Source organism: Monodon monoceros, unplaced genomic scaffold (assembly GCF_005190385.1).
Source record: "Monodon monoceros isolate NGI ecotype Baffin Bay Population unplaced genomic scaffold, NGI_Narwhal_1 Super_Scaffold_20, whole genome shotgun sequence".
In the NCBI taxonomy this organism is placed as follows: Eukaryota; Metazoa; Chordata; class Mammalia; order Artiodactyla; family Monodontidae; genus Monodon; species Monodon monoceros.
In genome coordinates this window covers 7,604,770-7,628,463 of record NW_021703777.1, presented here as the reverse complement: position 1 = coordinate 7,628,463, position 23,694 = coordinate 7,604,770, and the positions used below count along the sequence as shown (strand labels likewise).

The 23,694-nt window shown below is 40.2% G+C and overlaps 1 protein-coding gene across 8 annotated transcripts in view; it reads right to left on the bottom strand.

Annotated features, from left to right (window-relative positions):
* Positions 1–23,015, bottom strand: part of HERC5 (HECT and RLD domain containing E3 ubiquitin protein ligase 5) — a 69,727-nt gene extending 46,712 nt beyond the window's left edge. For 3 of the 8 annotated variants that reach the window (XM_029235459.1, XM_029235467.1, XM_029235460.1), the window contains exon 1: positions 240–465. The gene's annotated coding sequence lies outside the window, so the exon portion shown is untranslated. Of the gene's footprint in view, positions 1–239; positions 466–2,186; positions 2,198–3,842; positions 3,987–4,950; positions 8,729–14,347; positions 14,461–18,864; positions 19,015–22,829 lie in introns of those variants that run through there. The other 5 variants (XM_029235461.1, XM_029235462.1, XM_029235463.1 and 2 more) reach the window with 5 other exon arrangements.
* Between the last annotated feature and the right edge of the window lie 679 nt (positions 23,016–23,694).

Genomic DNA, 23,694 nt, shown 5'->3' with positions numbered 1-23,694 from the left:
CTAGTTGAGGGGAAATTATATACCTGAAAATATAACAGCAAGATACAAGGAAGTTTAGTTTAGCTCAGCTAGGAAGTATGAGGAGCTAACTCAAGGCAGGGAGAGAGGCTGGGGTGACAGGGAAGCTTCAGAGGTCACAGCTGGCTAGTCAGTTCTCAAGGAGATGAGCTGGGTGCCATTCTAGGCAGGGGGAAAAGCCCAAGAAAAAGCCAGGGGTAGGAAAATGTAAGTGAACTCACTGAACGTACAGCCAACAGAACCACTGGACTGGGCTTCCCTGGTAGCGCAGTGGTTAAGAATCCACCTGCCAATGCAGAGGACACAGGTTCGAGCCCTGGTCCGGGAAGATCCCACATGTCACAGAACAACTAAGCCTATGCACCACAACTACTGATCCTGCACTCTAGAGCCCACGAGCCACAACTACTGAGCCCGTGTGCCACAACTACTGAAGCCCACGCGCCTAGAGCCCATGCTCCACAACAAGAGAAGCCACCGCAATGAGAAGCCCATGCACTGCAACGAAGAGTAGCCCCCGCTCGCCACAACTAGAGAAAGCCCGGGCGCAGCAACGAAGACCCAACACGGCCAAAAATAAATAAATAAAATAAATTAAAAAAAAAAAAGAACCACTGGACTGAAGCAAAAGTTTCCCATTAAGAGAGAAGACTGGGGCTTCCCTGGTGGCGCAGTGGTTGAGAGTCCGCCTGCCGATGCGGAGGACACGGGTTCGTGCCTCGGTCTGGGAAGATCCCACGTGCTGCGGAGCGACTGGGCCCGTGAGCCATGGCCGCTGAGCCTGTGCGTCCGGAGCCTGTGCTCCGCAACGGGAGAGGCCACAACAGTGAGGGGCCCGTGTACTGCAAAAAACAAAAAAAAAACATTAAATCTAAACTATAATCTGGCTTTCATTAGTACTCACAGAAAAACGTATGCCAAGTACTTCTTTAATGCATCAGCTTCATCATTTAGAACTTCTTATTTGGTTTAAAACATTGTATTTATTATTCTTGTAAAATTTCAAAAGAAATAAATGTTCAATGGAAAAAGTTGTGGACAACTTAGAAATGTGTAAAATGCCATGTAAATTTCTTCTCCTCCACCTACCCACTCCCTCTTCCTGGAACTAACCTCTATTTATGGTTTGATTGGTAGACCCACTGCTAACACAGACACTGCTGCGTCGTGGTGGAAATTATAAAAAGGAGCCCCTTCCTCTAGACCAGTCATTCTCAACCGGGGGTGGTTTTGTCCCCCAGGGAACATTTGGCAAAATCTGGAGACATCTTTGGTTGTTAACGACTGAAGGGAGTTTTGCTACTGGCATCTAGTGGGTAGCAACCCCATAGGCTGCTAAACATTCCTACGATGTCCAGGTCAGCGCTCCACAACAAAGAATTATCCAGCCCAAAATGTCAGTATTGCCGAGGTTGAAAAACCCTGCTCTACACTGTCAGAGCACATGGCGTCAATCTAGCCAGTTTATTCTTCCGATAACAATACATGAGAAGAGAATACCTCCCCCCCATCTGCTGCCAACTCTACATTTTATGAGAAACTTTTAACAGTTGTCAATCTGTAAGCAGACAAATATCTCATTTGCATTTGCATTTTCTTGATTACTAGAGAGGTTGAGCATATTTTCATTTTATTATTATATATACACACACACACAGCCATATCTATATCTATATCTATATCTATGCATGAGAGATACTAATCCTTTGTCTGTCATGTGTGTTCCCAGTATTTTCCTCACAGGATATAGTTTGCCTTTTAACTTAGAACAAGTATTTTTCAAACCTTAAAAAATAAAGCTGATGACACGCTGATTTATTCAAATAAATGAAATGATTAACTAGGATTTATTTAAAACAAATATAGCATGCATGATTCTCATTAAGAAGATCATGTACTATCCAAAGCGACTGCTTCCATCTGGATAAGTTCGAGAGACCAGGCCAGAGCTCCGTTTACTGTGCTGGTTGATAATTAAGGGGCATTTGGCTTTTCTCCATTTCTAAATGTTTACTTGATTATAAGTCATGCCAAAATCCAAATTCATCTAAAGAGCATGCACAATTATTGAAACTGAAGACCTTGTCTGTGTGTATAACATTATTTATATTTAAACTACTGAGACTGACTCCATATATAGTCCTAGAAAAGCCATTATATTTACTTACTTCCCCAAAAGAGGACTGAGTTCTTCTAAATCTTCTAATGATGGCTCTTGGTCCAGAAGTTTCTTAAACAGACCCAGTGGGAAAGGGAGGTTGACAACGTTAAAATTGTACAATAGAGTCCACACAGCATCCCAAAGAGGAAATATCTCTTCTTCCCAAATTTAGGGGGGAAAAGGAGAAGGAAAAAAATCCTTAATGTATTATAAATAATCAATAATCCAAAGGGATAATTAGATTAGTAAAAAAAAAGGTTTGCTTCCCTTTTCTAAAAGTCAGAAATTAGAAACAAAATGGGCTTCAGGAAAATCAAAATTTGAGGTTCTTACACAGGCTATAATACAAAGTAAATTTCTTCCATAAGCTAAAATACAAATTTTAACAGTTCAGGATACTGAATAAATGAATTTGCATTTTGTTACTAATAGCACATCTGGAATATGAAAAAACATGCTCAGATAGCCTTATAAACCAAGGTTTTCACTATTTAATTTTACAGTCTTTGTCTTCAAATTCATGTACAAAAATGACACCAGGAAGGAAGGGTACACTTTATCTACACCTGCAGTGGGCACCAGGCATGTCAGGTGTGTGCCAGAGGAGTGTTCCCCTGTGATGCAGCCTCGACCTAGACGTGCTTACAGGGATAAGACGTGCTTACAGGGATAAGCATATGGGTCAGGGAAGGTGACCGATGCCGTTGACTGTGAGGGTCTGTGGAAAGGAAGGAAAAAGTCCTGATGAAATCTCTTAAATTTGTATAGTGCCCTAAAGTTTTCATGGTGCTTCACACTTTGATATACCTTGTTTTAATCTCACAGCAGCTCTGGAAAGCAGGCAGAACAGAAATTATGACAGCTGTTTTATAGGTGAGGAAACTGAAAACTCAGAGAGGCTAAATTACACAGCCATCAGCACTCAAGACTAGAACTCTGGGCTTCTAATCCCACATGGTTGCTTCCTTCCCTATCCTACCGTGTTTCTCAACAACTATTACACTTAAAATCAGCAGCCTATAATTTCAAAAAATTGCTGAAGTTCCTGGTGTTTTAGTCTTATCACTCCATCTACATATATAAAAATTTCAAGAGGAAAGAGACTGTGTTACACACTAACTTGAATCTTCTACAATATTTAATACAATGTGGGAACCTCAAGAAACAGTCAGCAAAACTTGTTGATTGATAAAAATCCTACCACTGGCACACCTTGGCCATTCCTATCTTTTAGAGGTTCATTCTTTCTCAGAAAGATACAAAACAGGGCTTCCCTGGTGGCGCAGTGGTTGAGAGCCCGCCTGCCGATGCAGGGGACACGGGTTCGTGCCCCGGTCCGGGAAGATCCCACATGCCGCGGAGCGGCTGGGCCCGTGAGCCATGGCCACTGAGCCTGCGCGTCCAGAGCCTGTGCTCCGCAACGGGAGAGGCCACAGCAGTGAGAGGCCCGCGTACCGCAAAAAAAAAAAAAAAATCTGGGCCTGCGATTCTGCTTTTCTAACAGCTCCAGGTAACGCTGGAGCTTCTGCGCTGTGCAGAGTGTTTTGAGTAGCAAGGCTTTATGTGACCTAATTTCACATTAGTATATGTTGTGTTCGTGTTACAGTATATGGTATACTTTTTTCGTTCTGAAAAACCATAAGAAAACAAATAAAAAACTTACATTGACAGGAAACCGCACGTAGGAACCCTCTTCAGGATATATGAACATCCCATATTCTTTCTTGGTCATATCTTCAAATATACGGTGGAAGAACTCGGACTGCACCCCTTCTCCCACAGGACGAATTTCTTTAATAAATTCAACCTGAGGAAAGAGAACACAGTCCCAGGTCCAGATTTAAAATATAATGCCTTGACCTTTACGGAAAAGTTTCAAACCTGCCATCACCAGGATTCCCAGAATCTGCTCTCCTTACCTAACTGTGCTCTGCTCTCCCTCAATCTGCTTCTGAGCAGCGGATGCCATGAACCTAGTTACTGTCAGATTACTGAATAGTGAGTGCATGGGTCCCTTCCACGGCTACGTGAACCAAGTGAAGCGGGATTCTAGCGAGGCTCAGCGTTCTCCAGTTATGTCGACCAGTGTCTTGAACCAAATTTTGATGTGCTTCAAACCCCTGGGCCACTAAGTTCCTCAATTCTTCTATCTTGTTTATCTTCCTCTCATCATTCAGGCTTTAAAACTTGGGCTCCAGTCAACAATTATTTGGTTTCTCCTGCCTCTCCCCTCATTAGGACTTAAGATAAACAGCCCTCCCCATCAGCCTGGGCATGACACCTTTGTAGGAACCTTCAGAGCTGACTGCCCAGAATGCTCTTGTGGGCGTCAATAAGAACAGGTCCCTCTTTTCTAAAGTCTATCTCTGGGCTTTGTACTTGAGTGCTGTCCTGGGTTTCCTACTACCTCTCTAACTACTCCTTCCATCCTTCCCTTTCTGTCTGTTTCTTTTTATCTTTTTAATACAAGTCTCAGCAAGCTTCACTAAGAGTTCTCTTTCTCTTCTGTTTGCCTAGAAGATCTTACTTACTGGCACTGTGATCAACCAACTCCTTGGCCACTGTCCATCATCTCCAAGGGCCTGCCTCACATTCCATCCAGAGATCCCAATAATAAATTAAACTTGCTTCTGATTTTCCTATTTCTGCTCATTTACACTAGCAAGTCCACCTTTGCCACGGTCAGGACCTGCTCATAAAGGGCCTTGACAACCTTGCCTTGTTCAGAGTCTATATTTTGATTGGATTTGTCTTGAAGTTTGCCTTCTTACCTCTTTGTCATCTCCTGCAGGCAGAATCATTTTCTATTGATTTCCTCATAATGAAGATTTGAAGGAAAATAGGTACAGAGGGAGACAACAACTAGAGAGTCTGGCTTATAAAATAGTTTCTGTGTTTTCCATTAGAGTCCCTATGCTGGGGAGCATACCTCTCCTCTCTGAGGCCCACCCTCAGGTTCTGACTTCTCTGAGAACTTAACTCTTCCCCTCGTGGCTGATATCAGGAAAAGTCCCTCCCTTCTGGACAGATGCCAGCCCTCACCTACAAAGTTAGTCATTATTCTGTGGGCAAACGATCTGAGGTACCGCACAGTGAAAACCCTACAGGTGCCCACAAAGGGTGAAGTGAAGGATGCCGAGAACTGGAACCAATATACTGGAAAGTCTACGACTAAAACTAGAGCCAAAAGGTAGGATAAGTACCTGTTGCACCTGCTGCTTGCTGATCGCATTCACAGCCCCAATTCTCCACCCCTCCTTGACCCAGGTCTCTTGTGTGTGACTTTGCAGTTCCCCTCATTAAAGAGCCTGAGTATATTTTGCCAGCCCTTGACCTGAGCTCAGCCATGTGACTTGCTTTGACTAAAGCAATGTTTGTCATGTGACTGGGCTTCCTGTCTTGTACCTCTGACAACGCTGTGAGAACATGTTTGCGGGTCCCAGGAAGAAGATGGAAGACGTAGGAACCAGGGCCCCGGGCCAAACTGCCGTAGGCAGGCCTAGCCTAGATCAGCCAATCCCTAGCTAACTCGCAAACAAGTACACAAGTATAGACATAACCTGCAAAGCCACCCAGATGAGCTCAACTTAGATTAGCAGACCCTCAGCTGAATCGCAGATCTATACAATTATTATTTTAAGTCACTGTGCTTTGGGACGGTTCATTAAGCAGCATTTCTGTAGCCATAGGTAACTAATAGTTAACTCATAGCCCCAGTGTTCAGTTAAACACCCCATAGCTTTTCTCTGAAGGGGAAGCAAGGAATCCTGGAAACCATTAGGCTGATAACTATAGTTGCAAACATGGGCTCTTCCTGTGCTACGTTATATAAATGTTTCCCTCCCACATTGGTAAACGTATCCAAGGAGGCTTTTTACTGCATCACTGATATTTTCCGGAGGTCAGTGACTTCAGCTTGGCTTAACTGACGCAGAGCATCTTCAACTAGGTGACTCTGTCTGACTCCAAGTGTAAGTGGAGGGGATTCATCCTTTCCTTGCAGAATTATTTGCCCAAAATCCATGCAGTCTATCCCTTCTGATTCCTAGAAAAAGAAATATTTTAGGAATCCTCATAGGAATAGTAGGAATTGTTTAATATTTCAAATAAACATATTTTATATAGCACACATTTATGCCTACCATTGCTATATACACTCATATTGTAATTATTTAAGAAAAAGAACATCGTATCTATATTATGGGAGATAAAGAGATGGCAGGATCTGTGGCATCTAGGAACTGTATATAGGGGATTACTCACCATGGATGTACAGCTAAGTAGTCTCAGATCACTTATTATAGGAAACATAATCCTTACAGGCAACAGTGGTATTAAACATGCTGAAGCATTCATCTGGTGTCATCCACTTCGCAGTCTTGCCACCATAATCCTCAAAAATATAAGGGCAGGGCTTCCCTGGTGGCGCAGTGGTTGAGAGTCCGCCTGCCGACGCAGGGGACACGGGTTCGTGCCCCGGTCCGGGAAGATCCCACATGCCGCGGAGCAGCTGGGCCCGTGAGCCATGGCCGCTGAGCCCGCGCGTCCGGAGCCTGTGCTCCGCAACGGGACAGGCTGCAACAGTGAGAGGCCCGCGTACCGCAAAAAAAAAAAAAATTAATTAAAAAAAATAAGGGCAGTGGAGGAGCTCAGACGTGTCAGATGTAGGAAGAAGACTAGAGGAAAGGCTTTCCCAGAGAAAATCCACTCCTCTACTTCAAATACCTGTGATCCATCTACTGAATTTGCATAGGAACTCCCTAAAAAGATGTCGCTGGTGGCCTCATTTTGTAGCTAGCATTCTTCTTGGCCACCCAATACAGTACTTCCATGTAGCTTTTCTGAATTCTCAACATTTCCTTACCAATTTAGTCCCATAATCTTGATTCTGCTGAACTCCCTTGGATTAGAAATCAGGTGTTGGACTTGCTATCCTTGCTTTGACCTCAACACTCCTCTAGGGCTTCTGCTTTATCCCAAGGACAGTAAAGGAGTATTTAGGATTTATAAACCAATGCAACCCTCTTGGGGCCTGTCCTGCAATAGTGACAGCAAGACAGGTGGATAACAGCTGTGCTATCCCAGGTTTCCAGGCTGAGTGTGGTTGCCCATATAAGCCCTCTACCAGCATCTGAGACAAGTGTGCCTGTGGCTCTAGGCTTGGGAAAGCCCTGTCCCAGACCTCTGCCACCACTAAGTACTGGGACTGTGATACATGATGCTCCTAGATTCTTCTGCTTATTCCTTAAGATGTTTGTTGTAAAGAAATTCCAGGTTTGCAGGGAAATGGAAAAGTGCCATTTCTGGTCCTTCCTGCTGGTGGGTCTTCTCTTCCTTTGGTCCAGGAGTCTGCAGCTCTGGGATGCGTCGTGATTCTGACTGCCAAGCAACGTGTCCTGCGGCTCTGAGTGACACGGAGTGTCCAGCAAAGCCCTCCACTGACTATAGCAGGGAGAGGTGTATGTGGCCTGTTGTAGGCCCCCCTTCTGTCACCTAGCCAAGAACTGGACTGGAAACCTGCAGCTTAACTTATTTTCCAGTTCCTCTACTCCCATTCTCCATGTACTGGTTTCCCCTCTCTACATTTATGCATTTGAACTGGTAATACAGTTCGGAGCTTACAATTTTTACTACATCCATCATCTCTCCCTTGGAAGACAGGATTCTGGCATATGCTTTCTAACTTCACCCTTGACAGCTACAACTAGAGTTTTCTTGTCCTCAAATCTTCCCTAATGCTTCATAATATGCAGCCTGCCTGGGTCCACTGTCCACGCAACCCTCATTAACACAGTAGATAGGTTAGATAGAGCGCTGCTGTAGAAGAAAGTACCATGTAGGGAAGGACTTTTTTAAAGGACACTTACGGGGCAGTTAGGCTTCTCAAGGAAAGACAATCTATTTTCTCTCATTACCAGGGATGTTAGGAAAATTTTTAAAAGGGGTAGCTGGGAAACAAAAGAAGAGATGATTCAGTCAAATCTCCTTGTAAACATGCTGATGACAGACACTAATAACCTCAACTAAAGGAAGAGTCCTTATCTACAGAATGCTTTTAGCAGGATGTACCTTGTCCATCTAGGTTGCTTATTATAAAGAAGCATGGAATTTATAGATTTATGGGGCATGGCTCACTGGAAAATGTCATGTAAGCTATATAATTAATAGGGTACATAAAGGAAATGTTTGATAACTGAAATGGCTCATTTTGTGCATGTGATGTCCCAGACCTCTCCATGTCTCACCATGTGAGTCTTTAAAGCACAAATATCATAGATAAACAGATACAAACCTTTCCTGAGGAATGGCCTAGAAAACAAGCCTCAGCAATCAAGAAAATGTTTGGGAAATCTTCAGCATAATGTCTGGGGGTAGGGGCTGGGATGAGGATTATAGATACATAACTAAAAGCTCAGGCTGATGGCGATAAGAGACACAAAACAGCATGCAAATGTTGTGTGGGAACAATACAGCTACGAGAGAAGAAGCAGAAGGGAGAGTAAGTGGAAAGCAGAATAAACTCACTGAATAAAGAAGATGTGGCACATATATACAATGGAATATTACTCAGCCATAAAAAGAAACGAAATTGAGCTATTTGTAATGAGGTGGATGGACCTAGAGTCTGTCATACAGAGTGAAGTAAGTCAGAAAGAGAAATACAAATACTGTATGCTAACACATATATATGGAATTTAAGAAAAAAATGTCATGAAGAACCTAGGGGTAAGACAGGAATAAAGACACAGACCTACTAGAGAACGGACTTGAGGACACAGGGAGGGGGAAGGGTAAGCTGGGACAAAGCGAGAGAGAGGCATGGACATATATACACTACCAAACGTAAGGTAGATAGCTAGTGGGAAGCAGCTGCATAGCACAGGGAGATCAGCTCAGTGCTTTGTGACCACCTAGAGGGGTGGGATATGGAGGGTGGGAGGGAGGGAGATGCAAGGGGGAAGAGATATGGAAACATATGTATATGTATAACTGATTCACTTTGTTATAAAGCAGAAACTAACACACCATTGTAAAGCAATTATACTCCAATAAAGATGTAAAACAAACAAAAAAAGAATAACCTCACTGAATGACTCACAGGCACTATCCAGGAAGAAGAGATACCACTTGCGGCTTACAAATCAAGCTCCAAGACTCTTAAGCAAATATGAAAATCGAAAGACTAACACTAAGAACAGAGTAGTAACTAAAACTGGATTGAGGAAGAGAATGAAGGGAGTGGGAAAGAACAGTTACTAGATAATTTCAGTATTCCTCATAGTAGAAGAACAATGAATATTAACTATAGAGTATGAGGCTTCAGGGACTTCCCCGGTGGTCCCGTGGTTAAGAATCCACCTTCCAATGCTGGGGACACGGGTTCGAGCCCTCTTCGGGGAACTGGGATTCCCACATGCCGCAGGGCATCTATGCCTGCGTGCTGCAACTACTGAGCCCATGCACCACAACTAGAGAGCCCACGCACCACAACTAGAGAGCCCACGTGCCGCAACTACAGAGCCCACGCACTCTGGAGCCCACGCCGCAACTACAGAGCCCACCTGCTCTGCAGCCTGCATGCCACAACTTGAGAGAAGCCCACAGGCCACAACTAGACAGGAGCCCACGCACTGCAACGAACAGCCCGCACGCCACAACCAAGACCTGACGCGGCCATAAATAAATAAATTAAAAGAGTATAGGATTCAGGCATTATGTAATAATAAGAAACATAATTAAAATTAAACTGAAAGGTCATGATTAAGCCATCATATCTGGAAAAGATCACAAAGCTTAGTAACACTGCATCGGTGAGAGTGTGTGAAAGAGGCTTTTCATACGTTGCTGGTAGCAACATAAGTTGGTACAACCACTACGTACAGTAATTTGGCAACATTTAATTATTAAAGGAAAAAGATTAAGCATCATTCTACCTTCATATATGACTGATATTTTTCAGGGTAACCAAATGGCCCTGACTGACAAGGGAAAGTTCTTTACAGAATTCCAGTTAATAATTTTGGAAGGAATGATAAGATCAGAAATATCACCATTTTTCAAACTTTAACAATGCAATGGATTAAATTATTCACTAAAGGTTGATGGAATGCATGTATCTTTTCAAATTCAACTATATACACAGGAGTGGAATTTCTGGGTCATATGGCAATCTCCCAATTCATCCCATCCCCACCTTTCCCCCTTGGTATCCATATGTTTGTTCTCTACCTCTGTGTCTCTATTTCTGCTTTGTAAATAAGATCGTCTATACCACTTTTTTCAGATTCCACATATGTGCATTAATATACGATATTTCTTTTTCTCTTTCTGACTTACTTCACTCTGTATGACAGTCTCTAGGTCCATCCATGTCTCTAGAAATGACCCAGTTTCATTCCTTTTTATGGCTGACTAATACTCCATTGTACATATGTACCACATCTTCTTCATCCATTCCTCTGTTGATGGACATTTACGTTATTTCCATGACCTGGCTACTGTAAATAGTGCTGCAATGAACACTGGGGTACATGTGTCCTTTTGAATTATGGTTTTCTCAGGGTATATGCCCAGTAGTGGGACTGCTGGGTCATATGGTAATTCTATTTTTAGTTCTTTAAGGAATCTCCATACTGTTCTCCATAGTGGCTGTATCAATTTGCACTCCCACCAACAATGCATGAGGGTTCCCTTTTCTCCACAGCCTCTCCAGCATTTACTGTTTGTAGATTTTTTTGATGATGGTCATTCTGACTGGTGTGAGATGATACCTCATTGTAGTTTTGATTTGCATTTCTCTAATAATTAGTTACGCTGAGCAACTTTTCATGTGTTTGTCAGCCATCTGTATGTCTTCTTTGGAGAAATGTCTGTTTAGGTCTTCCACCCATTTTTTGATTGGGTTGGGTTTTTTTTTTGATATTGAGCTGCATGAGCTGTTTGTATATTTTGGAGATTAATCCTTTGTCAGTTGTTTTGTTTGCAAGTATTTTCTCCCATTCTGAGGGCTGTCTTTTCGTCTTGTTTATGGTTTCTTTTGCTGTGCAAAAGCTTTGAAGTTTCATTAGGTCCCATTTGTTTATTTTTGTTTTTATTTCCATTTCTCTAGGAGGTGGGTCAAAAAGGATCTTGCTGTGATTTATGTCACAGAGTGTTCTACCTATGTTTTCCTCTAAGAGTTTTATAGTGTCTGGCCTTACAATTAGGTCTTTAATCCATTTTGAGTTTATTTTTCTGTATGGTGTTAGGGAGTGTTCTAATTTCATACTTTTACATGTACCTGTCCAGTTTTCCCAGCACTACTTATTGAAGAGACTGTCTTTTCTCCATTGTATACTCTTGCCTCCTTTGTCATAAATTAACTGACCATAAGTGTGTGAGTTTATTTCTGAGCTCTCTATTTGGTTCCATTGATCTATGTGTCTGTTTTTGTGCCAGTACCATACTGGTTTGATTACTGTAGCTTTGTAGAATAGTCCGAAGTCAGGGAGCATGATTCCTCCAGCTCTGTTCTTCTTTCTCAAGATTGTTTGGGCTATTACGCATCTTTTGTGTTTCCATACAAATTTTAAAAGTACTTGTTTTAGTTCTGTGAAAAATGCCATTGTTATTTTGATACGGGTTGCATTGAATGTGTAGATTGCCTTAGTTAGTATGGTCATTTTAACAATATTGATTCTTCCAATCCGAGAATACAGTGTATCTTTCCATCTGTTTGTGATATCTTTGATTTCTTTCATCAACGTCTTACAGTTTTCAGAGTACAGGTATTTTGCTTCCTTAGGTACGTTTATTCCTAGCTTTTTATTCTTTTTGATGTAAATGGGATTGTTCCCTTAATTTCTCTTTCTGATAGTTCGTTGTTAGTGTATAAAAATGCAACAGATTACTGTATATTAATTTTGTATCCTGCAACTCTACTGAATTCATTGATGAGCTCTAATAGTTTTTTGGTGGCATCTTTAGGATCTTCTATGTATAGCATCATGTCATGGGCGAACAGTGACAGTTTTACTTCTTCCTTTCCAATTTGGATTCCTTTTATTTCTTTTTCTTCTCTGATTGCTGTTGCTGGGACTTCCAAAATGATATTGAATAAAAGTAGTGAGAGTGGGCATCCTTGCCTTGTTCCTGTTCTTAAAGAGAATGCACTCAGCTTTTCACCATTGGGTATGATGTTAGCTGTGGGTTTTTCATATATGGCCTTTATTAAGTTGAGGTGGGTTCCTCTATGCCCACTTTCTGGAGAGTTTATATCATAAATAGATGTCGAATTTCATCAAAAGCTCTTTCTGCATCTATTGAGATGACCGGATGGCTTTTATTCTTCAATTTGTTAATGTGGTATATCACATTAATTTGTGTGTACTGAAAAATCTTTGCATCCCTGGGATAAATCCCACTTGATCGTGGTGTATGATCCTTTTAATATATTGTTGGATTTGGTTTGCTAGTATTTTGTTGAGGATTTTTGCATGTATGTTCATCAGTGATATTGGCCTATAATTTTCTTTTTTTCTGGTATCTTTGTCTGGTTTTGGTGTCAAGGTGATGCTGGCTTCATAGAATAAGTTCCGAAGTGTTCCTTACTCTGCAATTTCTGGAGCAGTTTGAGAAGGACAGGTGTTAACTCTTCTCATAGCAGCATTATTTACAATTGCCAATATATGAAAGCAACCTGTGTCCATCAATGGATGAGTGGATAAGAAAGATGTGGTATATATATACAAAGGAATACTACTGAGCCATAAAAAACAATGAAATCTTGCCATTTGCAGCAACATGGATGGACTTGGAGGGCATTATGCTAAGTGAAGGAAGTCAGACAGAGAAAGACAAATACTGAATGATATCACTTATATATGGAATCTAAAAAATACAACAAACTAGTGAATAAAACAGAAAAGAAGCAGACTCACAGACAGAGAGAACAAGCTAGTGGTTACCAGTGGGGAGAGGGAAGCAGGGAGGGGTAATATAGGGGTAGGGGAGCAAGGGGCACAAATCATTAGATATAAAATAAGCTACAAGCATATACTGTACAACATGGGGAATATAGCCAATAGTTTATAATAACTATAAATGAAGTACAACCTTTAAAAATTGTGAATCATTATATTATACACCTGTAACTTATATAATATTGTACACCAACTGTGATTTAATTATTTATAAAAAGGTTGATGGGAAATACTACAATGGAAGAATGTGTTCACCAACTGAACCCACTGATTAATCTCAGCATGAACAAAAGTGAAGCAACCAGAAATAATGTACTGAAGTATGGCGAGGTGAAAAGAAATTGGGCCTGGGATTTGCTTTAAAATATTACACTTTAGCAAAAATAGTAACAATTACAAAAATAACAAAAATGACAAATGAAGAAAGTATGGCAAAATGTTAATGATGGCTGAAAATTTGTGCTGTGGTTTAATACAGCATTATCTATATTTTGTATATGTTTGAACATTTTACATAATAAAAAAGTAAGACATACATACCAGCATTTTTATATGGGAATCAGCTTGCAATAATTTAATTTTGGAGAGCAAATTAAAGTCAAATAGAGGGCTTCCCTGGTGGTGCAGTGGTTGAGATTCCACCTGCTGATGCAGGGGACACGGGTTCACGCCCCGGTCCGGGAAGATCCCACATGCCGCGGAGCAGCTGGGCCTGTGAGCCATGGCTGCTGAGCCCGCGCGTCTGGAGCCTGTCCTCCGCAACGGGAGAGGCCACAACAGTGAGAGGCCCACACACCGCAGAAAAACGAAAAAAAACAAAAAAAAGACAAATGGAAAATCACTGAAAGTAATGGGACTGAGGTTTTCTGTAGGTATCTAATAATTAAAAAGAGATAACAGTTTTGATAATCAAAAGAAAAGGAAAACTTCATTCATTCCTTTACCTCACCACCTTAAATTATTTAATTCCACACTTTTTAGAATTTGTAAGAATCTATATTAACTAGAAACCAATTTCTAGGAAAATGCATTTGTTTTGTGACTGAAAGGTGTTTAAGTTTTCCATGATCATCTACTTTAGCAAATTCAACACTGCAATGAGGAAATTTTCAAATCTTAATTTATCAGAAAAGATACCTACCTAGCTATTAACGTGTTCTCCCTTTAAAGTATGAAAAACTTCAGAAAGTAAAAATGATATTCTTACCAGGTTTTTATCCCTACAGATCACTCCTCTTCTCTCTTCATAAAAGTTCAACAAAATGGATAGTTCATTCATGTTGAAAGCATTTCTGGTAGTTGACAATTAGCTTTGTTTACCTTAAAGAGAATATGACCTGTGATTTTCATTTTCTATCAATAAGTGATTTCATCTATTTTTATATATGGCTAGCATATAGATAATTAGAATAGAGCTCTATAAACCCAATGCATTGGTCAATGATGAAGTAGAGTTCTAGAAAACTTCCATTTTTTGATCCATAATTTCTCCAATTTTTACAAATATTGTAAAAGGTATAAAACATTGCCAGTGGAGATTAGTAAACCAATTCCTGGGGCACAGGTTCACTAGAAACAGTTTCTAGATCTTGAGGATAAAAGCACAAAACAATCTAAGGTACTTTTGACAAATTCATCCCTTTCTCTATGAATTAATGAATATTAATTTAGCACACACTATTTATCAGGCATGAGACAAAACATACGCTAAAAATTGTCCTGGTTTATACATCGTTTACTGTCTAGAAGAGTAGTCAGCAAACTCTTAAATTCAGATAGTAAATATTTTGAGCTTGGGATCATACAGTTTCTGGTGCAACTATTCAACCCTGCCATTTTGTAGCATGAAACACCCTTAGACAATAAGTAAATAAGTGAGTACGGATGTGCCTCAATAAAATTTTCTTTATAAAAACAGGAGGCAGGCTTCCCTGGTGGCGCAGTAGTTGAGAGTCCGCCTGCCAATGCAGGGGGCGCGGGTTTGTGCCCCGGTCCAGGAAGATCCCACATGCCGCGGAGCAGCTGGGCCCGTGAGCCATAGCCGCTGAGCCTGCACGTCCGGAGCCTGTGCTCCGCAACGGGAGAGCCCACAACAGTGAGAGGCCCGCGTACAGGAAAAAACAAACAAACAAACAGGAGGCTGCCCACGGGCATAGATTGCCAACCCATGATCTAGTAGGTAAAAACAAGTAATCAGGCACCTAGGATACAGTTTTGATTGGAGAAGGATATAAGGGGCTCAAGAAGGCTTCCCAGAAGAAGCAATGCTAGAAAATCAATGTTATAAATAAGCCTCCATCACATCCAATTAATCCAAATTAATCCAAGAGATAGAAGGCAGGAAATAAGAAATCTACAAATGTAAATTAAGGAAATAAAAAGCAGATATATAGGAGAGAAGATCAACAAATTTAAAGGTTGGGTCTTACAAAAAAACCTTCCTGGTAAGACTGAACCAAAAAAAAAAAAAAAGATATATATAACTAATATCAAGAATGAAAAATACGATGAAACTACAAATTGTAATGTCCACTTTTTCTAAACAAAAGGAGTCCATTACCAAACATCTTTTTAAGTCGTCATAAAGTTTCTTACTTTTTAAATCTCCAATTATTTTATGTCAAACATTTCCTTTTTACTTTTAAAAATATTTGACTCCTCAGGATTCTTATTTGTCTTTTTAAAACTCTAACTGGCCATTCACAAAAGCATCAAAAACAATAAAATACTTAGGAAGAAATTTAACCAAGGAGGTGAAAGATCTGTACACTGAAAGCTATAAGATTATGATGAAAGAAATTGAAGAAAACACAAATAAATGAAAAGATATCCAATGTTCATGGATTGGGAGAGCATTGTTAAAATGTCCATACTACCTAAAGCCATCTATAAACGCAATGCAATCTCTCTCACAATTCTAATGGCATTTTTCACAAAATAGAAAAAACAATCCTAAAATCTGTATGAGACCACAAAAGACCCTGAATAAACAAATCAATCCTGAAAAGAAGAACAAAGCTGGAAGTATCACATGTCCTGATTTACAGCTATACTACAAAGCTATAGTAATCAAAACGGTATGGTATTGGCAGAAAAACAGATGACTAGACCTATGGAACAGAAACAAGAGCCCAGAAATAAACTCTTACATATTTGATTGACTAGTATTTGACAATGGAGCCAAGAATACTCTCTGTGGAAAGAATAATCTCTTCCATAAATGCAACTGGGATAACTGGATAACCACATGCAGAAGAATGAAATTGAACCCCAATCTTACACCACTCAGAAAAATTATCTTAAATGGATTAAAGAGTTAAGCAGAAGACCTAAATCCATAAAACTCCTAGAAGAAAACATCAGGGGAAAGCTCCTTGACATTGGTCTTGGCAATGATTTTTCTGGATATGACACCAAAAGCACAAGCAACAAAAACAATAATTAATAAATGAAACTACATCAAACTGAAAAGTTTCTGCACAGCAAAAGAAACAATCAACAAAATGAAAAGGCAACCTATGGAATGGGAGAAACAATTTGCAAACCATATATTTGATAAAGGATTGATATCCAAAATATATACAGAAGTCATATAACAGAGAAAAAAATCAAACAATCCAATTAAAAAATGGGCAGAGGAACTGAACAGATATTTTTTCAAAGAAGACATACAGATGGCTAACAAGTACATGAAAAGGTGCTCAACATCACGAATCATCAGGGAAGTGCAAATCAAATCCACAATATGGTATCACCTCATACCTGTTAGAATGGCTATCATTAAAAAGACAAAAGATAAGTGCTGGTGAGGATGTGGAGAAAAGGGAACCTTTGTGCACTGTTAGTGGGAATGTAAATTGGTGCAGCCACTATGGAAAACAGTATGGAGCTTCCTTAAAAAATTAAAACTAGAACTACCATATAATCCAGCAATCCCACTTTTGAGTATATATCCAAAGGAAATGAAATCACAATCTCAAAGAGATATCTACAGCCCATGTTCATTGCAGCATTATTTAGAATAGCCAAGACAGGGAAACAACCTAAGTGTCCATGGACAGATGAATGGATAAAGAAGATGTGGTATACACACACACACTGGAATATTATTCAGCCATGAGAAACAAGGAAATCCTGCCATTTGCAACAACATGGACGGACGGTGAGGACATTATGCTAAGTGAAATAAGTCAAACAGAGAAAGACAAATACAGTAGGTTATCACTTATACACTTAGAATCTAAAACAGCTAAACTCATAGAAACAGAGTAGATTGGTAGTTTCCAAAGTTTGCGGGGTGGGGGAAATGGAGAAATGTTGGTCAAAGGGTACAAACTTCCAGTTATAAGATGAAGAAGTTCTGCGGATCTAATGTACAGCATGGTGATTATATTGTAGTTAACAACACTGTACTATATAGTTGAAAGTTGCTAAGAGAGTAGATCTTAAGTGTTCTCACCACAGTAAAAAATGGTAACTATATGAGGTGATGGAGGTATTAGCTAAAGCTATGGTGGTAATCATTTTGTAATGTATAAGCATTTTATAATACATAAGTGTATCAAATCAACACATTGTACACCTTAAACTTACACAATGTTCTATATCAGTTATATCTCAGTAAAGATGGGAAGAAATACACTACTTTAGAAATATCAGTGTATTATTACTTCTGAAAAGCACTAACTTTTTTTTTTAAATAAATGTATTTATTTATTTAGGGCTGTGTTGGGTCTTCTTTGCTGTGCACGGGCTTTTCTCTAGTTGCGGTGAGCAGGGGCTACTCTTCGTTGCGGTGCACGGGCTTCTCATTGAGGTGGTGTCTCTTGTTGTGGAGCACAGGCTCTAGGCACGTGGGCTTCAGTAGTTGTGGCACGTGGGCTCAGTAGTTGTGGCTCACGGGCTCTAGAGCCCAGGCTCAGTAGTTGTAGCGCACGGGCTTAGTTGCTCCACAGCATGTGGGATCTTCCTGGATCGGGGATCAAACCCGTGTCCCCTGCATTGGCAGGCGGATTCTAAACCACTGCGCCACCAGGGAAGTCCCAGCACTAACTTTTTTTTTTTTTGGTGGTATGCGGGCCTCTCACTGCTGTAGCTTCTCCCACCGCGGAGCACAGGTTCCGGGCCCACAGGCCCAGCCGCTCTGTGGCATGTGGGATCCTCCCGGACCGGGGCACGAACCCGTGTCCCCTGCATCGGCAGGCGGACTCTCAACCACTGCGCCACCAGGGAAGCCCAGCACTAACTTTTGTACATAATATTTTCTCCTATTGAGATTGATATTTTGTGGTGAAATTTGCTTTGATTGCCAATTGAGCAATTTATATTTATAAAAGCATCTTACTTTAGCTAATTGTTTTTCAACTGAACAATATCAATTTAATTATTTTATTTAAAATGCTCTGGCTCCTCCCTATCCTCCAGTAATCATTAGGTTTATTAGTAGCTTTAGGTTACTTCTGGATTATGTTCTATTATGAAAATGCTGAATCATTCTCCTATCTGAGTATTTGTGCCTCTAATATATTATATATAATATGTAACATATTCCACCAGAGTTTATCCAGTTAGCAAAACAAGCAAAATTCTGAATTATTAAGGGCTAAATAAAATATTTTCGTTCTTGATGTGCAAAATAAAACAAAAAAAGCCTCCAAATGACTAACAACTAAGGGATCTTGATTTAGTTAAATGGTATATACATTCCTTTAAATGAACCCTTACCTTATACACTTCTTTCATCACTTCTAGAAGAGCTTTAACATTGTGGTGACTGAATGGTTTCAGTCCAACAAAACAGGTGAGAGGCGATGGCAGTTTTAAGCATCTGGACCAGTGTGTTGAGAGAGGATGCTTGCAAAGATGCCCAACACTGCTCTGAGGGGTGTAAAATCAGCCATGATAAATATGCACCCCCCAAAAAAACTCCCTCAGCTTCTAAGTTCTTTAATGTAAAAAATAGCTCATATTTTCCACTTCTGGTGGCATAACCCATAAAATATCTTTTAGAAGGATAACATCCTGGACAACATTCATTACTCACAGATGTGGAGAAAAATTTTTTTTCCCTGATTAAGTATCTTTGGAATTAAAAGCTCAAATTCAGGCTTCTGAAAAAATTTGTTGATAGTTCATATTTATGCTTGATTACTTGGTTGACTTCATGATTTTCAAACTGAAACTTCCATAGTGTATCTATAAAGTCTGAAAACATACATAGGTGAATAAACAAATACAAACGCACACACACACACACACATACACTCAAGACATATAATGTCATCAAGGACATTTTTAATCTGTAAAAAATAAAATAATATTATCTATGTTTTCAGACTGTATGAGCACCTTGTATACATGGATATATTTTTAAATTAGCTCAGCAACAATATTTTAATATCACTGAGGTTACAAACTGAATTTTTGTACCTTTAAAAGACAATTCTCAAAAACAAACATATCAAGTGTTAAAATATATTTTCAAACTAATGTAACTAAAATAGTATGACCCAGATGCATGAAAGGCAGATTAATTTAGCAGAGACTTCACAAATGGACCCAAATACACATGAGACTTTAGTATATGATGAAGGTGGCATTGCACATGAGTGGGAAATGAAACAGATCATTTAATAAATGTGTGACAACTGGAAACTGATCTGAAAAAAAATGAAGTTTAATCAAGATAAACTCCATATAGTTCAAAGATTTAAACATAAAAATGAAACAATGTGCGGGAGGGATAAATTGGGAGATTGGGATTGACTTATACACACTACTATATATAAAATAGATAACTATTAAGGACCTACTGGATAGCACAGGGAACTGTACTCAGTACTCTGAATGACCTGTATTGGAAAAGAATCTAAAAAAGAGTGGCTATATGTATATATATAACTGATTCACTTTGCTGTACAGCAGAAACTAACACAACATTGTAAATCAGCTATACTCCAATAAAAATCAACTTAAAAAATGAAACAATAAAAATTCTAATAGGAGCATGGGAAATCTTTAAATTTCAACATGAGGTAAACTTTTTGAGGTATGACCCAAATTCAGAAACTATAAAAGAAAATGTTAATATAGTAGGCTGCATAAAATTATGTTTAAAAATAATTATGCATGGCAAAAATACAACAAAATAAAAAAAATTTTAGTAACCTAAAGAAAAAAATTGCAACTCATACTATGGATAAAGAATTGTCGTATATGTATAGCTGATTCATTTTGCTGTATAGAAGAAACTAACACAACATTGTAAAGCAACTATACTCCAATAAAAATTAATTTAAAAAAATAAAATAAATAAGTGATATGGGCAGATGTGGCCAAAAAAAAAGAATTGTCTTAGTAGTTTAAAAGCTTCTAAATAAAAAAGAAAGATACTAACAACAAATGGAAAAACAGGTAAGGGGGAGAACTGATAGTTTCTAGAATATGATGTACAAATGGAACTGAATATAGGAAAACCAGCACAACTCCATTCATAATGAGAAAATTCAAATTAAGAGATTCTTGGGGACTTCCCTGGTGGCACAGTGGTTAAGAATCCACCTGCCAATGCAGGGGACACAGGTTTGATCCCTGGTCTGGGAAGATCCCATATGCTGCGGAGCAACTAAGCCCGTGTGCCACAACTACTGAGCCTGTGCTCTAGAGCCCATGAGCCACAACTACTGAGCCTGCGTGCCACAGCTACTGAAGCCCACACGCCTAGGGCCCGTGCTCCACAACAAGAGAAGCCACTGCAATGAGTAGCCTGCGCACCGCAACAAAGAGTAGCCCCTGCTCGCTGCAACTAGAGAAAGCCCACGGGCAGCAGTGAAGACCCAATGCAGCAAAAGAAAATAAATTAAAAAAAGAAAAAAAGAGAGAGAGAGATTCTTGGGAATTCCCTGGCTGTCCAGTGGTTAGGACTCCACGCTTCCACTGCAGGGGGCCCAGGCTTGATCCGTGGTCGGGGAACTAAGATCCCACAAGGAGCGTGGCCTGCCCAAAAAAAAAAAAAAAAAAAAGAGAGATTCTTCTTTTCAGAATGGTATAGACCAAAGTTTGGTTCACACTGTGGAGAAGTGTGTGGGCTGATGCTCTCATATTTATTGATTAAGTGTAAATTGGTACATCTTCTGTCAGAGCTATGTTGCCCAATTCCAAGGGTGACAATGTGAATGGTAACCACTTAAAGTTGGACAACATGGTGGCCCTGACTTCTGTGGAGGGTCATTTGGCAAAATCTCTCAAGATTTAAAACGCACATACAATTTGACCCAGTAATTCTGCTTTCTGGACATTTCCCTGCCCGTGTAAATTTATGTATGTACAAAGAAATGCATGTTAGAACTGTTATAATAGCAAAAATTTACATATATCCTCCCAATAGAATACTTCTCAGCCATTAAATGGAATGAGGCAGTCGTATAGGTCCTGCAACATAATGATCTCCAAGGTATACCGTTTAGTGAAAACAGCAAGTTGCCAAAGAATGTATGCTACCATTTTTAAAGAGAATTATTATTTCTATATGTTTTTATATAGAGAATATCTTTCAAAGGTTACACAAGAAACTCTACTCTCTAACTGCTTTCTGAGAGGGGAACTAGGTAGCTTATAATTCACCACACATTTCACCTTCACACCTTTTAAGCTTTGGACCTTGAACATTAGCTCAAAGTTGTAAAAGGATATCCCATGGCATTGAATAAAATAAAAAACAAGAACACAAAGTTAAACATTTTTTTCCTCACCTCTGGTCAAAATGTCTAAAGTTTTAAAACAACATAAAGTTTTAAAGTATGGATTTATCTTGACTGGATACTCTATGGTTATTAAATTCTGATGTCAAGGCCATGACCAAGTCTAAGAATTACACATGCTTTGTGATGATAGAGTAATGATTATAATAGCTTTGAAACCGAGCAGGACCCTATGGGGCGCTCCCAGGTACAAAAGGCTTTCCCGTGCCTCCTGTTTCTTGATTGCAGGAAAAAGGCTTCAGCCTCCGAGACCTTCCCTGGGTTCCAAAGGGCAGATTCACACTGTTACTAATTAGGAAGTGAGGGAATGCAGAAAGGAAGGAAAGCCAGTCCGGAAACAATAGTGCAGAGATGGGGCAGGGTCCTGGTTCCTCCTCAAGGGATATACAAGACAGTCTGACACATATCTCTGAGTGCTTCTACAGGAACTAAGACCCCAACCCAGGTGGAAGATGGTAACTTCAGGCTGACCATAAGCACTTGAACCCCAGACTGGTTACAACCAGAAAGCTGATGACTGAGATTCCTAGAGCACCATCCTGTTACCTCACCACCAACCAGTCAGAAGAAAGTCACACCCTCTGCAGCCCTCCCTGAAAATCTGCCTTTAGAAACTCTTCCCTGAGGCCCATCAGGGAGTTTAGGTCTTTTGAGCATAAAATGCCCGTTCTCCTTGTTTGGCCCTTGCAATAAACCTTCCTCTGCTCCAAACTCCAGTGCTTCGGTTTGTTTGGCCTCACTGTGCGTCAGGCACACAAACTTGGATTTGACGATAGCTTTAGGTTAATCTTTTCAATAATGCACATACCACATATTCAAACATTTGTGTAGTATTTTGCAGTCTATCTAAACTTTGCTACAACTTCTACTTCAGACAGTGACTCTCTATTGAGAATACAGATAAAGTGACATAAAGGTAATCACACTTACTCAGGACTTGTGAAGATTGGCCAGTCATGTTAGGAACAGCCTCTACGAACGGGACCACCAGAGTCATCCAGTTCTTAGGATCATGCATGACAGGACACTCTGGGAGCAGAAGGAAGACCGACAAAGCTTCTTGGTGTGGAGAACGATATGGAAGAGCTCTGAGCAGAGGATCCCTGAGACGTGTTGTTATCTGTGGTTGAAACAGGATCAGGGAGAGGCCCAGAATATATATTAGACACAGAGTATTACAAGAAAGAAGCTATGGGACCAGAGGTTTCATGTCCACTATGTTCCAAATGGAATAATCATTTAGTTTTCCCGAAACCTACTATTCAAACTCCATCACTCCTTGTTTCCCAAATGTCCCTGAAGTAGTATGTGAGAACCATCCACCCTATTTTATATTGGGGTGAATGAAAGAAATAAAGTGAAATCACACGACGGGACATACTGAATGAATCATAACGAACGGTTGCTCAGTTAGAAGGGATCCATATCCAGATCTATCTGACCTAAAGTTCTACCGTGGCAGAGAAAATGCCAGACGTTCACCTCGCCAATCCTATGTCATCTTCCTCTGGGGCTCGCAGGCAGGTGGCATTGCCCAGCCTCCCCTGCAGTTAGGTGGGCTCATGCGACCGGGTTCTAGCTAACAGAATGTGAGGGAAGGCGATGTGTGACACTTCCAGGCTTGGCCCCTAAAGCCTCCCATGTGACCTTTCATACCCTCTTTCTCCATCTGCCAACCAACACAAAAGACCTACTGGAGAATTTCGTGGCCCTGGGGCCTAGAATGACAGAAAGGAACCTGAGTCACCCCGGAATGAACCTGGGCAGAGGGGGGGAAGGGTAGTAGAATTTGCCA